We start from the raw sequence: 17,023 nt of genomic DNA on the forward strand, positions 1-17,023 counted from the left end.
CCTTACCTTACTTAAAACTAAAACCATAACTCACGCATGTAACCACTCAATACATTAAGAGTAAGGTGGGTACTATTATGACCCCTATTTTATAGATGAGAAAATGAGGATCAGAAAGGTAAAGTAACTTGTCTAAGGTCACAGAGCTAGTAAGGTTAGAATAGGGACGGGAACCCAGATCTAACTATAAAACCTTCACTCAATGAATGGCAATTATCATAATTAGTACCAATCTTCTTGATTGCCTTAATTAACACAGCTTCAGCCATGAGCCTTAATGGAACCTCAGGTAGCCATCGGAAGGATGGGTGAGTGAAGGGGATAACCCCGTTTTAGGCAGTAGTCAGCCTGCACGTCGCAAGGAGCTACAGCAGCACAGGCAGGCATCATACCCCTCCACAGAGTCTAGGCAGAGTGGACTCTGTACCACCAGAAGGTGGCAGGGCGGTAGGACCTGGCAAGGTCTGACAGACCAGAAGTGGGGTCAGTGAGATGGCCCAGTCTCAAGGGAGAGGGGTTTGGGCAGGCTTCAGCTCTATTCACGATGGGACTTCTGTCCTACGGACCAGGGTTCAAATCAGAAACAGAGTGAAAGCTCAGTGGTGATGACATGGTCATGGCGGATGGGGGGGTGGTGGTCACAGAGGACCAGAGCTTCAGGGCTGTGGTGCCGATATCCTGCCAAGGGCCTTGGTGTAGGTAAGCCAACAGCTCCCTGGCCTCCATGCCTGCTGCCAGGGGAAATGGAATGGAAGGAGGCTTTGTTCACCCGGCAGATTCAAAGTCTCCATCAACCTTAGCCATGATTAGCTCCAGAGAATATACTGGCATCCCCAGCTTTGGTGTCTTGACCCTGTGTTTTGTGTTCCGGCAGACATCTCTGCCTCTTAAAACCTTACTCTAGCTCTTGATTCAGAAGAATACATGGATTAAAAGTTAAAGCCAAGCAACACGTCACATATCCCAGATGAACAGCAAGAACGAGTCTCTTAGGTACTTGTCAACAGCAGTGTTGCCTGTGATCTCTGCACCAATTCCAGCACCTTCCTGATCTCCCACTCACTGCCTCTTTCCTCTTACAGCTCAGAAAACTGCAGCGTGTGAACCTCAGTGCGTGCCTCTCTGTAAAGCACCCACCTACCTAACTCTTCCAACCATCACCTAATAATATGTCAGTGCACTTGGCTTGACAGTGCTTTTTAGCCTTAAATTTACACTCAACACTTCAAAAGTACCGCAGTAAGCCTGTTGAAACTTCCAGTGTAGAAGCTCAGAAATTCTAATAAGCACTAGACTACACTCACAAATCAAAAATGTTCCTTCGAATCCCCTGCTGCAGGTTTCGGGGAGAGTAATTAGAAAAACAGAGATAACACCTCCATCAATTACACCAGTCCTGCCCTCTCCGGAGGTTTGCATCAAATGCAGGGGAAAGTGCACTGGCTTAGGTACCAGAAGAGCTGGAATTCTTTCCTGGCACTTGCTGGCTGTGTAACTTGGGGTAACTCAGCTGATCTGTCTGAGCCTCTGTTTCCTTCTTTGCAAAAGGGGGCAATTCAAAACTTCCTGGAGGGGTTGGGAGGATCTAATGTGATGATGTACCTGAGAGCTGCAAAGCTGCTGTAGCCTCACAGCTGAGAGCCTTCTCTTCCTTCTCCTTTGAGAGTAATTGTGCTTTGATTAGCTTTCAAGGTAGAGACATTTATCATGATGTGTGAACGGGCAGCTTGCTAGAAGAGGACTCAGAACTAGGACTCTGACCTTACTGGGTTGTCTGGGAAAGCCACCTTTATCTCTGCATCTTAGTGACCTTGTCTAAGAGAAATGCGGTTTGACCAGATAATCATAAATGTCTCCTCTTGATGTTTGGTTTGGGGTGTAACCTTCACCTTCAGTAGCCCCCTTCATGACTTATCTGGAGCAGTAACAAGACAGCAGCCCATCTTTTCTGTACTGGCAGATGACATATCTCACTGGTGGGTTCTGACTCATCTGTGTTGCCGTCTGGCTCTATGCATTCCAAGTTGTGACCTCATTGAACTCTCAAAAGAACCTTGTGAGTGTGGTTGGGCAGATATTACTACTGTCTGGCATCATTTTATAGATGATGCAAGTGAGGGCACAGGTGGGTGGAGAGATCCGCCCAGATCACCCAGGCGGTTGGAGGAGTTCTCTGGACTCCAGAAGGGAGTGACTGTGCGGGGAATCAGTGGACACAAAGAGCCCCTTCTCACCACTCCCCTGCGTCCACCTTTGTCAGAGTCACCATCATCTCTTGCTTGGGGTACTGTGCTAGCTTCATCACCAGTCTCCCTACTTGCACCCTTACCCTACTAACAGTCATTTCTCATCTAGAAGCCAGAGTGATGCTCTAAAAATATAAGTCAGAGCGTGTTCCTCCTCTACTCAGGCCCCCTCCAAGGGCTCCCATTTCACTCCGTGTCAATCCTTATCCTGGACCTAGGCCCCATGTGTCCACCTGTCTGACCTCCGTTCCTCCAGCACTCTGCTGCCTCATTCACTCCAAACCCATTTGTCTCCTTATTGGTTCTTGCACATGCCAAGTGCCCTCAGGACCTTTGCACTGCAATTCCCTCGGTCCACAACATTCTCCCACAGATATCTGCATGGTCATTCCCCCACTTCCTTCAGCCCTCTGCTCAAGTATCATCGAATTAGAGAGATCTTTCCTGACCACCTGTACAAAGTTATACTTCTGATTACCTCTACCTTCAGGTATCTTCCTCCCTCGGCACTTATGACCTGCCAGCAGACATAATTTACTTTTAAAATTCTTACTTTTCCTTGTCTATTTCCTCTTCTAGAATGTATGCTCCCTGAGGGCAGGGGTGTCTGTCTGCTGATATACTGTAAGTGCTTAGAACTGTTCTGGCACAGAGAGAGTATAGGATAAATACTTTTGAATGGATGAATAAACCAGAACAGGGCACAGAAATATGGCCAGAGAAAAATACCCATGAACAAATCATGAAAATTATCCATTTGCCAAGATAACAAAAGAAGTGGCTATGAGAAAAGAGGTGTGTTTGCAGACCTGCAGGGTGGGGCTTTATTCACTCCCCAGAGCTTTATCCAGGGGCAAGAATTTTTGCAGTACATCACCATGTCAAATTAAGACAGGGTTGCATTCAAAACAGAGAAGGGCTTAGAGCAGTTACGGGTTTTTGCATATGCATGTATCCCTGTACTTTTGCACACACTTTTCCCGCAGCCTTCAATGCCCCCGCCCCTTTTCATCCTCAGTCCCCAATCTGGTGAACTCCTATTCAGCCTCCAAGGCCTCCTCTAACCTGGCTTTTCCTGAGCCCTCAGGCTGAATTAGAGCTGGTTCCCTATCTGCGCGTGTGACCTTGTATTATAGTTATCGGTCTCCAGGTCTTTCTTCCCTGAAAAAGTATGACTGCTAGGGTCACACTTTCAGTGCTCTAACTAGGACACTTCTGGGAAAACCAGGAGAGTTGGCCACCTTAAGGGTGAGCTCCCTAAGGGATCCTGCATCACTTTCCCTTGTTTTTCCAGAGTCCAAGTAAGATCCGGAGTCCAGAAGGTTAGTTAAACGGAAAACATGCAGATGTGCACTCCAGTCTTTAGGAACTAGACTGTGTTCTCTCTGAGCCTTTTGAAGATGAACTCTGCACAGCCCAGAACAAAGTGAGAAAAATCAGTACGAACAAATCCTATTAGAAACAGAAGGTGCTTTTATGCTTGCCCTGCAGGCTGGTAAACGCTGAAGGACACAGCCTTAAAACATGCACACCGAATACACAGGTGGGGGCTTCCCTGGTGGCGCAGTGCTTGAGAGTCCGCCTGCCGATGCAGGGGACGCGGGTTCGTGCCCCGGTCTGGGAAGATCCCACATGCCGCGGAGCGGCTGGGCCCGTGAGCCATGGCCGCTGGACCTGCATGTCCGGAGCCTGTGCTCCGCAGCGGGAGAGGCCACAGCAGTGAGAGGCCCGCGTACCACACAATCAATCAATCAATCAATCAATCAATCAATAAATAAATAAATAAATAAATAAAATACACAGGTGGTTCTCAGCCTTCAGTGCCTTGCTACTCAAAGTGTGGTCCGTGGACCAGAAACAGCAGCAGCGCCGGAGACCGTGTTAGAAATGCAGACGTTCAGGCGCTACCTTACACCTGCTAAATCAGAACCTGCGGCTTAAGAAAATCCCTGATTCATAGACACAGTAAAGATTGAGAGGCACTGCTTTAGGGCACATCAGAAACACCCGAGGATCAATGTCAACACGTACTTTGCCAGCCTCACCCCTGCAGATGTTGATCTGGTGCTCAATTTCGATATACGGCAAAGATTGAGAACTGCTGGCAATGTCTTTATCCCATTGCCCCTGTTTCTCAAAATATGGTACTCGGACCACAGGTACCTGGTGTTTGCAACCAGGACAGATTTCTGAGCAATACCTGAACATGTGGAATCAGAATCTTGCAGGTGGGGTAAGGCCTGAAATCAGTATTTTCAATAAATTTCCCTGAATGTTCTTATGTATACCAAGGTTTACAGACCTCTGGGCTAGGAAAAGAAAATGATGGAGAAGGAATGACACAACAGCTTCTGCTGTTTTCTTAACCTGTCTGGAATTTCTTCACTAAAGTTCCAACTGACTTTTTGTAACATTGATCTTGAAGAACCAGTTCCTTTTATTTTCAGTCCACAAAGCTTAGATACGATTGGCTTTTCCAGAATTAAGCCCATAACCTGGGCCTGACCAATGAAAATATGCCTTCCCCTGGCCCACTGTGAATGCTTCAAGGCTGGGCCTAGGACTCAAAGTTTGTCAATGAGGTCAGCACTATTTCTAGAATCAATGGGAAAGAGATGCTCTTTCTCCTGGGGTCCTAAGCCATAGAATGTGAGTCTCGGGCTGCCGTTAGTCATCATCACTAACGTTTGGGGAAGTCTGCCAACACAGAAGAAAGCTGAGGCAGGTAGGGGTGGGGAGAGGTACAGGGTTAGAGGCCCATGCCCATCACGCAGCCATGAGAACAGTTGTGTTGATTCAGTGTTTTAAAGCTGACTAGAGCACAGCTTGACATGAGGTATTAACTGAAGAGTGGATTCCAGGTCAAACAATTTGTGAAACAGTGCATTAAACACATTTCCACAGAGTTCACTTCTCAGGACTCCTCGGATGCTTTAGCATGATGCCAAAGTGCACTATGAATTTCCAAGTTGTGGCATGTCACAAACATGGTCTTAAAAATATACATATTTATACATGGCATGTTACGATACAGTGTCCCTTGGAGAAAGCATGGGTTAACAGCTCACAAAATGTTTCCACACATATTATGTTATTTAATCCTTCCAACAGTTTTTGAGGGGCACACTATTGGTGCAGATGATGAAAACAAGGCTAGAGGATTTGGGTGAATTACCCAAGGCTGCCAGCCGGCAGATGGCCCATCTGGTCCCACAGGGACCAGCCACAGAGCAGGATGGGGGTGGGGCATCTCCTGTCTCCCAGCACTGTGGTCTTTCTGATCTTTTCCTCTGCTACCTGAGATGGAATTTCCCGGGAGGAAAACAAGCCAAGGAGAGTTGGTTGGCCTGTGTGGATATAGCAAGATTGCTGCGAACTGTACGTATGCTGATTGACGCAAACACAGCATAAATACACTCCCGGCTTTTCTCTTTCGGGTGGCTCTTCAGAAAATCTTTGCAGAGACCATGACTCTAGGAGATCAGAAGCTAGACAGAGAGTTGCTACAGGAACAATAAGAAGAAGTCCTAATCTGTGTTTCTAATTTAAGTCAAGCTTCCCATGAGGTTAAAGGAAGTGAGATGTGTAAGCTTGGAGCAGCTCCTCTGCCCGGGTCCCTGGGTAACATTTAATCCCCTCCTCTGGCACATCCAGTCTGCTGGTGCTATGCCAGTATCATCAGACAGGCCCAGTTTTAAGCATCAAATTTTGGAACTTGTATACAAATCAAATTCAAGAATGCCCCCCAGATTCATCATGTACTGAGGCTAAATATATCTTTCTATCAATGCTCAAAAGATTAAAAATGATAGAACTAGAAAATAAAACAAACAGTGTTTTCTGATGTAAAACCCATGCTCTTTCTGCTACACCACATGAGAAAGATTTAACAGGAAAGGATGAGGTTGAAATACCGGTCTCACCGAGATTTAGCTGTGTGGTCTTAAGCAATTCATACAACCTCTCTTGACAAGTTTCGTCAGCTATGAAATGGGAAATAATGTCTGTGCTGCAAGAGTGTTACGGGGATGAAATGTCACAGGTTATATGAAACTGCATTTTGAAATTTATGACCTGCAAGGCAAACATTATTTACAATACTTAACTGAGTATTACTACTACTGTTCTATACCTAATAATCAATCTCACAATAGAAATAAATATCAGAGCACTAAATTGAGAGGGGGGAGATAAAGGCAGATGTAATAAAATTGAAACTCTTTCCCTATCATGTTGTCCCTCATCCAGGTCCTGGTAAAACAAAGGTACTCGTCTCTCTTATCCAAACACTTGATTTAAGAAAACAACAACAGACATTTCCAAAGTTCTTCACCATTGACGAAATGAGTTCACACCTATGGCATTATTTCATTAATTCACACCGGATTTCCAAGGTCGCCCTCTGTTGCAAACCAGCAAAGCCTTTAATCATGAAACACTCCCCTCGTGAGGAAGACAGAGCTCGCGGCAAATCTCTTCCAGGCACAGGCAGGTGACACGCAGGGGCCTGCCTAAACTCCTAAGCCCGAATCACGCAGCAAGATCATGTTTTTTTTTTTTTTTTTTTTGCAGTACGCCGTCCTCTCAGTGTTGTGGCCTCTCCCGTTGCGGAGCACAGGCTCCAGACGCGCAGGCTCAGCGGCCATGGCTCACGGGACCAGCCGCTCCGCGGCATGTGGGATCTTCCCGGATCGGGGGACGAACCCATGTCCCCTGCATCGGCAGGCGGACTCTCAACCACTGCGCCACCAGGGAAGCCCAAGATCATGTTTTTGAAGAGTGTTTTTTACAAGGATCCCTTGGGGATAGTCCTGGTTTCCAGTCTTTCCCCCCATCTTCTGACCACGGGCCACGTTTTATGTTGAAAATATAGCTAGCATCATTTTTATCACTTGGAGATTTCTCAAATTTTTACAAATCCAATCTGGTATTCAGCACCTGCCTCTCTCTCAGAACCCAGATGCAGATACAGGCTCTAAGACGAACTTAGCATTTTAGTTCAACCAACATTTATTAAGTGCCCTTGAACGTGAGGCATGATGAAACTCCGTGATCTTCGCCACATGGGTCAACCACTGAGGCCGGCCACACCGAGCGCCGCCACGCAGGTGCTCTGAAGCCCGTCGGAGCAAAAGAGGCTTCTTTCGTGTAGAATATATAACGTAAAGGAAAACTTCAGCCTGTGTTATCACAGGTCTTTCTTTTCTGCGGGGCCATGCGTGCCGAGGAACAGAGAAATCTCTTTCATTTTAATTGTGAAACATTCCAGCTAAAAAACATCCTCATGGCTGGCATGTTTAATTGAGCTCCTGAGAGGCTGTGTCGGTGAGACTTCGGGATGAATCGCCTGCAGTCCCATTGGTCTCACCAAGAACCCACTGATGTTTCATAAATCCAAGTCGGTACAAATCTAATTGAGTTACCATGCTGAATTAGCTCACATCTAAATGGCATTCATGTCTACAAATGGAATAATTAGAGTCTAGAAAATGGGATATATCAAGTGGCATCCCAAGTGACAACAGAGAGGCATTTGTATTCATTCAATCAACTGCTTGGAAAAAAAAAAAGCTGCTGCAAGGCTTGACTTGGGCTGGATGATTAGATGCAGTGTTTGGGCGCTTGGTTTCTCTTCTTTTTTTATATTGATATTTACCTGCAAGAGGCCCCTTCATTCATTCTTCAGATATGTGAAACAGGAATATCAGATCAGAAGTTATTTTTAACCCCCTGGTTTAAAAAAGAAAAAAGAGAGGGCCAGTCCCATTTCAGCCTACAGACCTGTTTGTTTTCAACAGACTGGAAATGGCTTCCTTATTTTATTCCTTTTGAGCTTTATTCTTTTTTCTTCTGCATTGGCTTTTAAGTACCCTGGTTAAGATGAATTCACACCCTGGGGGGCAGCTGGATTCAAATATGAATGCCAGACCAGCCTCTATTTGAAAAGGGCCTAAGTACTGAATCATAAAAAATAAAGTTCACATCTTGTCCAGAAAGGACCTCATTAAATGGTTTTATTTCCAAGTTATTTTAGTTGTGAAATTTTAGGATGTTTGAATTTAACGCTTCCTCGATTAATACTTCAGATCAGCAAATATTATGAACAGGAAGAAGGCATTTTGACTATGCAGGCTAATGGCCTCCTTCTAATTCACACTGTAGCTTTCAATCTAATTTACATGCTTAGTTTATTTATTACCCCAATTAAGTTTTGCAAATAGTTTGCAATGAGGTCCCCATGACCTCATAACTCACAATTACTCTTGGGATCTCCTGCCCACTTTGGCACGTTTTGAATAATACTGCAATATCTTCCAGGAAAGGACTGTACTTAAAAAATGACGGATGGTGATCGTATCTTGTCCGTAAAAGACAGGATCTGAAATGTGTCTTTGGTCTGTTACTAGGTGTGTAGTTCACAAACCTAAGCATTTGGAATTGGCCATTTGTTTTCTCATCACCAGCCCTCCCTATATCTGTTGACTTTCTCATCGAGGGTGGGGATGCTTCACTGTCAGAAGTCTGTGCCTGCTGTAGGCCAGCCCTTATAGCACACACGTAGTACATGGTATTATTTGATGGGGACCAAAAGACTTTACATCCTGACCCTACTTCCATTCTTCAATTTAATTTGTTCGTTAAAAATTTGACCTGGTGGGCTTCCCTGGTGGCACAGTGGTTGAGAGTCCGCCTGCCGATGCAGGGGACACGGGTTCGTGCCCCGGGCCGGGAAGATCCCACATGCCACAGAGCGGCTGGGCCCGCGAGCCATGGCCGCTGAGCCTGTGCGTCCGGAGCCTGTGCTCCGCAATGGGAGAGGCCACAACAGTGAGAGGCCCGCGTACCGCCAAAATAAATAAATAAAAATAAATAAATAAATAAAAAATTTGACCTGGTGAAATCCAAACTAAGTCCGTAGTCTAGTTCATAGCATTGTGCCAATGTTACGTTCTTAGTTTTGACAAATGTACCATTGTTATGTAAGATGTTAATACTAGGGGAAGCTGGGTACTATCTTTGCAACTCTTCTGTAAATATAAAATTACTTCAAAATAAAAGGTTTTAAAAACCCTTTCTATCTGCAATCCAAAAGTCTAGTAATATCTTTATAAGAGTCTCCTATTAAAGTCCACTTAAGGGAATTCCCTGGCAGTCCAGTGGTTAGGACTCGGCGATTTCACTGCCATGGGCCCAGGTTCGATCCCAGGTCAGGGAAGCTGCTGTAAGCTGCTTGGTGCAACCAAAAAAGAAAAAATGGTCCACTCAAGAGTGGACCAACCTGAGTCTGAAGCCCCCTATGGGATGGTTGCGGCAGGGATTTGGGGGGCGGGTAATGGGAAATGGAGAGGCCCTGGGCTCAGGTCCTGGCTCTGACATGCACCAGCCAGAAACCTTGGACAATCCCCTTAATCTCTACGTACCCCAATTTCCTCATCTGATTGGAGGTGTCATCAATAATGCCACTAATCAGGGCCGAGAAAGGAATCAATGTGAAAATAATGACTATGCTTTAGGAAACTAAAAAGTTGTACAAACTTTTATTAAACACCTCTGATGGAGGTGAGTGTCAAGGGCAAAATAGAGCTGCGGCGTGAACAATACCTTAAGATATTATAGAAATCATGGAAAGAGTCTTTGGCGCGAACTTGCCAAATCTACCTTTACACATGAGAAACCCAGAGCGCAGAAAGTGACTCGTCCATGGGTCATGGTCAGACACAGAACTCACACCTCCTGCTTCCCTAGCCCATGCTTTTTCCTCTAGGCTATGTTTCCCAATGTTGTGTTCCGGACTGGCCCTGACAAAGGTCAAGCAAAATGATCTGCTGGGTGTTTCCTTTCCAGTTTTGATTTGAAAAGCATCCCCTGCACAACTCTAAGATGTTATTAGTATGTAATCACAAGCACTTTCGAAACTAAAAGGCTTGCCTGTTAAGGATGGCCTAGTTATTAATGCAGAGAAAATGTGTTAAGATAAATGGAATTGGAGTACTGCATAGAAGTGGGAATTCCAGGAGCCCGATGATATCCAGCTACATGAAACATCTCTACAGACCTGTCCTACAACATCTGAGACTAAACACCCTGAAATCTAAGCTCATCTAACACCAGAATCCACTCCTGTTTTCTCCATTTTCCTCGCAGCATCACTCTCCTCACTGTTCTCCAGGTACCAAATCTTGGAGTTGCTTTTCTCTTTCTCTGTCACTGTGTTAAGTTAACATCTTATCTGAATTCCTCTTGGGAACAGAATCTAAGTCTAACTCATCTTCGCAAATGCCCCAGCATCTCACAGGATGCCTGATGCCTCTCTCATATCAGGTGTTCAAGACTGTTTCATGAATGTACCTAGGGGAAAGCTCTTACAAGAAATCTTTCAAAAGCTCACGTTGGGCTTCCGCAAGGTCCCAAAGAAAGAGGATTTCTCTCTGCTTCTTTTTATACCTGAAATCATGCAATACTAAAATATAAATTAATCCCTTTCACTGCAGGCTGGGCTAATGGATTGATTACCCTGCATAGATCAGATCCCCAAAGAATACTCGGAAGAGAATCTCTCTAACTGCCAGGTTAAAGGAGACTGCACTCTTTAATATTAAATATTTCCACTGTAGGTTACTATGCATTTCATTAATGGGTTACATGTTTGCTATTCTAATCTGTGGATGGGTCCATTTCTCTTCATACTGTAATTTACATTATGCTATTTACCTCGTTTGTGTTAACACCCTATACTGGTAATTCAATACCTGAATATGTATTTTTGAAATAATCAAATAATCAAATGCAAGTTGCCTTAACATTTTGAATGCTGCACCCAGCAAAAGTTCACAGGTGTGCAAAAGTGACCTGGTTGAAATCTTAAATAGGCTTGTTAATTCCAATCTGGGTCAGTAAAGGTGAGAGTTTGCAACTAGCTGAAATAAATTTATCCTTTACCTGGACTTTTTGCAGCAGAGGACTGACATGGGATCAGTGGCTCGGTCTACTCAGCTTTCAACGGAAAAGTTTTCTTTCTCTTGTGAGCTAACAAGAGGAAGCTTTGGGGAAAAGTCATCTTGGCTAAGGGTCATCTTGGCTGACAATAATTGAGAGAATCCTGGTACAGTTTTGTGTATCTATGAAGTCCTGGATTCATTTATACAAGCCATTTATTTGTCTGAGAAATAGAGAGGAATAGAGAATCAACAGGAAAGATAAAGCCCCAGTGCTCTGCCAGTACAAACACAGAAAGAGTCAAACGTTCTGGGTGGCATAAGGAAAAAAAAAAACGTAGCTCTCTTTATCAAGGATAAACATTTCTGTTGCTTTTAGCTGCACCTAACAGAGACCCTAAGTCAAATAAATGGCTTAATAAAAAAGGAAATGCATTACCTGATGAGGAAGTCCCAGGTTGAACAGCTCCACCAGCACCTTGGGGCTGTCATGAAGGGCCCAGGTCCTCTCCATCTTTTCCCTCTGACAATGCTGACGTGTCAGCTTTGCCCTCAGACTGGCTCCCTTCGTGGGCCAGCAGATACAGGATCACTTCCGCAGGAAGAAGTAGGCCAGTTCTTCCTCATGTCTCTTTGTAAGACAAGGCATCATTTCTAGAAGCCCAAAGCAGATTTCCACTTGAGTTGCACTGCTTAAAACTTAGCCACATGCCTTCCTCTCAACTAATCACTGGCAATGGAAGTGACATTACTGGGCTTGGGTTAGCCTAAGCAGGATTTACCCTTTGAGCTATGGTCATGTTCCCTGAGGAGCAGACACCTAAATAAACTTGAGTTTATGTTTGCAAGAAAGACGGGAGGAACAGACATTGGTAAGTAACCCATAGTGCAACACACACTCTGGGATCACATCTCTACAACTGAACTCTTCTTCTGCCACAACATCTGTTAGACAGATGCAAAGAAATCAGTAATTCTAACACCCTACAGGATGCTTGCTTAATAGAGATAGAAAGGGGGAGATGAAATTACACTAGGAAAAGTTCTCCAACCTCTGACTTTACATGTGAATCATAAAAAGTGCTTTTACTTGTGGGATCATACACAGAGATGACAAATAGGAAACTGCTTCTCTGAGAGCTTGGAAACAAAGTCTGTACATAATGTGTGACTAACTGGCAGGAAACAAGGAGCCTGGGTTTAGGAAATTCCAAAATTCCAAAGTCAAGGTGATTTGGGATGCATTTCTTAAAGATGGACCAGAGATGGGGTTATAATTCCATAACCCATAACCGAATCAACATCAATGCCTTCTGTCAGGAGGAAGAGGTATATAGAGAGGGGTTTAGAAAAACCATAGAATATTTTAAAAAGAAGAATCCTGCAGGCAATCACTGTCAGTGCCCATCCACAGCAGGCTGTAGGGAAGCCTTCCTTGGCGAGGTTAAGAGTGCCTCATACTCAGCATTAAGAGCACTGAGAAGCTCTCTTTGACATCAACAAGCTCCTCATAAGCGGGCCTCTGTTAGCTCTTCCTACAGGGGATGAATACACTGGGCAGGTGTATGTGTGCAATCTGACCTCTCGGCATGTATACTTCTTGCTGTGGCCTGAATATTGTCCTCACCTCCAATTTCATGTGTTGAAATCCAAACCCCCAAGGTGATGGTATTAGGAGGTGGGGCCTTTGGGAGGAGATTAGGTCATGAGGGCAGGGCCCTCATGAATGGGATTAGTGCCCTTATAAAAGAGGGCTGAGAAAGCCCTTGCCCCTTCCATTATGTGAGGTTATGGCAAAAAGGCAGCCATCAGTGAGGAAGGGGGCTCTCACCACACATTGGATCTGCTGGTGCCTTGATTTGGACTTTCCAGTTTCCAGAATTGTGAGAAATTAAGGCATATCTTTTATAAGATGCCTAGTCTCTGGTATTTTGTTATATCAGCCTAAACAGACTAAAACACTTATTGTAAAGTAATGAACTTACTTCCTGATACCATAACAGATATTAGGAGTTCCACATATAGTAGGAGAGCTATGTACAGACACACCTGGATGCCAGTATGTATGTAATTTTTTCAGTTAATGTCATCTTTCTCCCAGAGCTAGATCCACTCCAGGTCAACAGACAAAACCCAAATATGCATGGACGTGAGAAGTTCACTGAGGCAAGTGTCACCTACACGGTCTCTCAATTGATTATTCAATCATTTGTTTCTGCCAACTTCCATAACTAGGAATTCTCCAGACTATCAATCGGTAAATAATGGAAATAGTCTGATGATCTTTATTAATAAGACAAGAAAACCCTTCCATTTTTATACCAAACGTCTTCAACGAATTCAACCTGACAAAATCTACAAAGCTTACCATCATAAAACCTTATTCAACTGAAAATTCCAGCCTATAATTTTCGTTTACTACACTTAAAGTTTTACGGGAAAGGAGTCACTCGGATAAGCTCATATCGAGTGTTTAGTGTTTAATGCCACTTCCCTGGGATCTATAAAGATTCAGCTCAACCTCCCGTACCTTCTTCATCTCCACTCTTAGGCTCCAGGATGCTAGTTCACAATGGGACTGGAGAATGGGCAGGTTGCAAATATCTCAAGCATCAGGAAGAAAATTCAAGTACTTCCATAAGATTGTAACATGAGAAAATAATCTAAGAGGCATTTCAACAAGAACTGCAACCAAAATATTTCTGATTAACTTTTGGGCAATTTATCAAAACTCTGAGCAATCTGTTCCTAACATAGAGTTGTTTCTTGTAGCCATTCAAGTGTTATTCTTCCACCAGATGGAAACTCTTCAGATGTGCCTTCCCTTTCGGAGAGCTCTGTCCTCATTAAAACACAGTCTGTGGTCTTTATTTATTCAAATTTGCACTCTCTAGCCCCTGGCATACAGGGGGCACTCCTTATTAAGTGGCAATGGACAGTCATTGCTAGAGGTAGTGGGGTTTCCTGTAGAGATAAGGTGTTTCTTGCTATGAACTTGCAACATGCAGGAAACCAAATGTCAAGACGGGTTCATTGATTAACCAGGAAAATTAACTTTTTCCCCCAATATTGAAAGTGGATGCAACGCTGAAAACAAAGACATGCCTATTCTCCAGTTGGGCTGCAAAAGGAAGCTGCTTGCTTTCCTTTAAATTTTTGCATAAAACCAACATCTCTCTCTTATATTTAACTGCATCTTTGAAAGAACCCAGTCTTTCTTTTATTATTCTAAATACCACCGCATAAATCTGAAATTAAGGCAAAACAGAGGACCGAAAAGCTCAGTGATATTTAAATCAGCAAAATGTAGACCACACACTCAGCTGTGTTCACATTTTGTTAAAATGATATGTTTTAAAAACCAATTAGTAGAGTGAGTTATGTATGGACATAAATACTCTGTTACTAACAAGCTGGCATGAGAAGACCGTGAGAAAAGCCACTCGATGAGGATCCATCAGGAGTGGCCATTCCTGATATCAGATGATGCTCAGGTGTCTCTAGTGACAGCGGGACAGTTGTCATCATCAAGGAATGTAATGATAACTTGGTCTCCACATCCCATCCTGAAGCATCAACTATGACAGTTCATATGTCCATTTCAGTGTATGCGCTTATTGTTCAAAGTGTGGTCCAAGAACCAGCAGGGTCAACATCACCTGGGGGCTTGATAGGCAGACCCTTAGATCTCATGTGTATTCATTTACCCACCTATATACATGCACATAAACACACACCTCCCGCTCCATGCCCCCATGTTACCTCCCCAACCATACCTGCACCCCCAAGATACTGAATCATAATCCTCCTTTTAGAATAGCCTCAAGTGATTCAAATGCATGTTCAAGTTTGACAGGCACTGCTGTATATCACTCTAAAGTAAATACCTTTTCTTCAATGTCCCCCACTTTACTGGGTTCCACCACAAAAAGCACATAACCCAAGTGATTGTTTATCATATACAAAACACAGAAAGAGGAAATTTTCCCCAAGGAGGAACAGACCGAATAGTATTAACAGTGCTTTAAACTGTAATGAATTCCCAGTCTAATTCACTATGAGGTTTCAATTTATACCACATTTAGAGTACTCCAGGTTCAAGTAATCACTGCAGTAATTAGCTTACTTCCAGTCCTCCAAAATAAACCTACTAATTTTTGCAATCAGCCTTCATTTGGTTAATCACCAGTTTAATTGATTTAATTAGTTTGATCTGCAAAATTAGTCAAGTGTAAATACTGTTTTGTAAACAGAGTTTAGCTCCAAGCTGTAAGATAGGGAATTCTAATTCAAACGTAGAGTTAATAACAAAACCCACACATACAGGATTTTGTCATGGAATAGAGCAGTTTTAAGTTTTCAAGACAGGCCCGTGAAGGTTCTGGTGAATGTTTTGGAAATGTGCTATTGTAATTACAATATTGACTAAACTAAGAGGAACCCCCCACCCCCTCACCCCCCACCCCCCATCCTTCTCAGCCAATTTTAACACCATACAGTGATGATGTTTTGAAGATGATTATAAAAGGAACTCTTTGTCATTTCTCTTTTTAAATGAGCTAACTCAAATAACCCTAATATTGAGAGTTGCCCAGATTTGAATTTCATGTTATTTTTAATATTTCAAGCCTTGCCCACTAAAGGATATTTTAAACCTTTCCTGAAACAAATTGTAATACAGTAATTGACTTTTTAAAGCAAACACGTCTGCTTGTATTAACAATATGGAATTCTGAAGATGTAGCACACTCTGTGATGCAAATTACTTCTTCACTTTTTACTAGTTTTTAAATACATTGAATTTGACAAGATAAAAATTGCATTTAAATGCCCCTAAATAAATTCATTCATAAGTACTAAATTCAGTAGATTCCCTGTTAAATAAGATAGTCTTTCCATCTAAAATCTCTGCCTGGTATATTGTAAACGAGGGGGGAACTAGGTAGGAAGGTAATTGTTTGTAGACTGTATTTCCCCAGATTGCTTCTCATTACTGAGCCACTATTAATGCCATCTCTTTGGAATTTTCCACACCTTTGCTTGATATATTTTTTAATTTAATTGTTATTTGAATATTTTGGGATTCCATTAGTTGTGCTGCTAACCAAAATGTTTAACCTGGATTAAAAACTACGTTGGGAGAGTGCTGCTACAAATAATTTATCACATTGTTGAGAAGGCAAAAGACAACAATATGACTAAATACCCAAATTGGGCCACCTAGTTACAATTTTTACAGTGTAATGAATGCTGAGACAGGGGCTAGGAGTAGGGGCATAGGAGCAGCCTGTGACTATATGCCCATTAACTGCCGTTAACATTTTTTTAAACTTTTTATTTTATACTGGAGTATAGTTGATTAACAATGTTGTGTTAGTTTCGGGGTTACCGGGGGGTACGGCAAAGTGATACACGCATCTATTCTTTTTCAAATTCTTTTCCCATTTAGGTTGTTACACAATATCAAGCAGAGTTCCCTGTACTGTACAGTAGGTCCTTGTTGGTTATCCATTATATTTATTTTATTTTAGATTATTTTTTCTTTTTGATGTGGACCATTTTTAAAGTCTCCTTTGAATTTCTTACAATATTGCTTCTGGGTTTTTTTTATGTTTTGGTTTTTTGGCCGAGAGGGATCCCAACTCCCCCACCAGGGACCGAACCCATACCCCCCGCATTGAAAGGTGAAGTCTCAACCACTGGACCGCGAGAGAAGTCCCTTGGTTATCTGTTTTAAATACAGCAGTCTGTACATGTCAATCCCAAACTCCCTGACTATCCCTCTCCCCTACCTTTCCCCTCTGGTAACCTTAAGTTCCTTCTCTAAGCCATTAACATTTA

At 43.2% G+C, this 17,023-nt stretch overlaps 1 long non-coding RNA gene across 2 annotated transcripts in view; it reads right to left on the reverse strand.

Moving 5' to 3' along the window:
• The window catches only part of LOC137230136 (uncharacterized), a 30,014-nt gene extending 18,201 nt beyond the window's left edge, over window positions 1-11,813 (reverse strand). For both annotated transcript variants that reach the window (XR_010946011.1, XR_010946010.1), the window contains exon 1: window positions 11,622-11,813. This is a non-coding gene — a long non-coding RNA (uncharacterized lncRNA). The remainder of the gene's footprint in view (window positions 1-11,621) is intronic.
• Window positions 11,814-17,023: the final 5,210 nt, after the last annotated feature.

Source organism: Pseudorca crassidens, chromosome 1 (genome assembly GCF_039906515.1).
Source record: "Pseudorca crassidens isolate mPseCra1 chromosome 1, mPseCra1.hap1, whole genome shotgun sequence".
NCBI lineage: Eukaryota > Metazoa > Chordata > Mammalia > Artiodactyla > Delphinidae > Pseudorca > Pseudorca crassidens.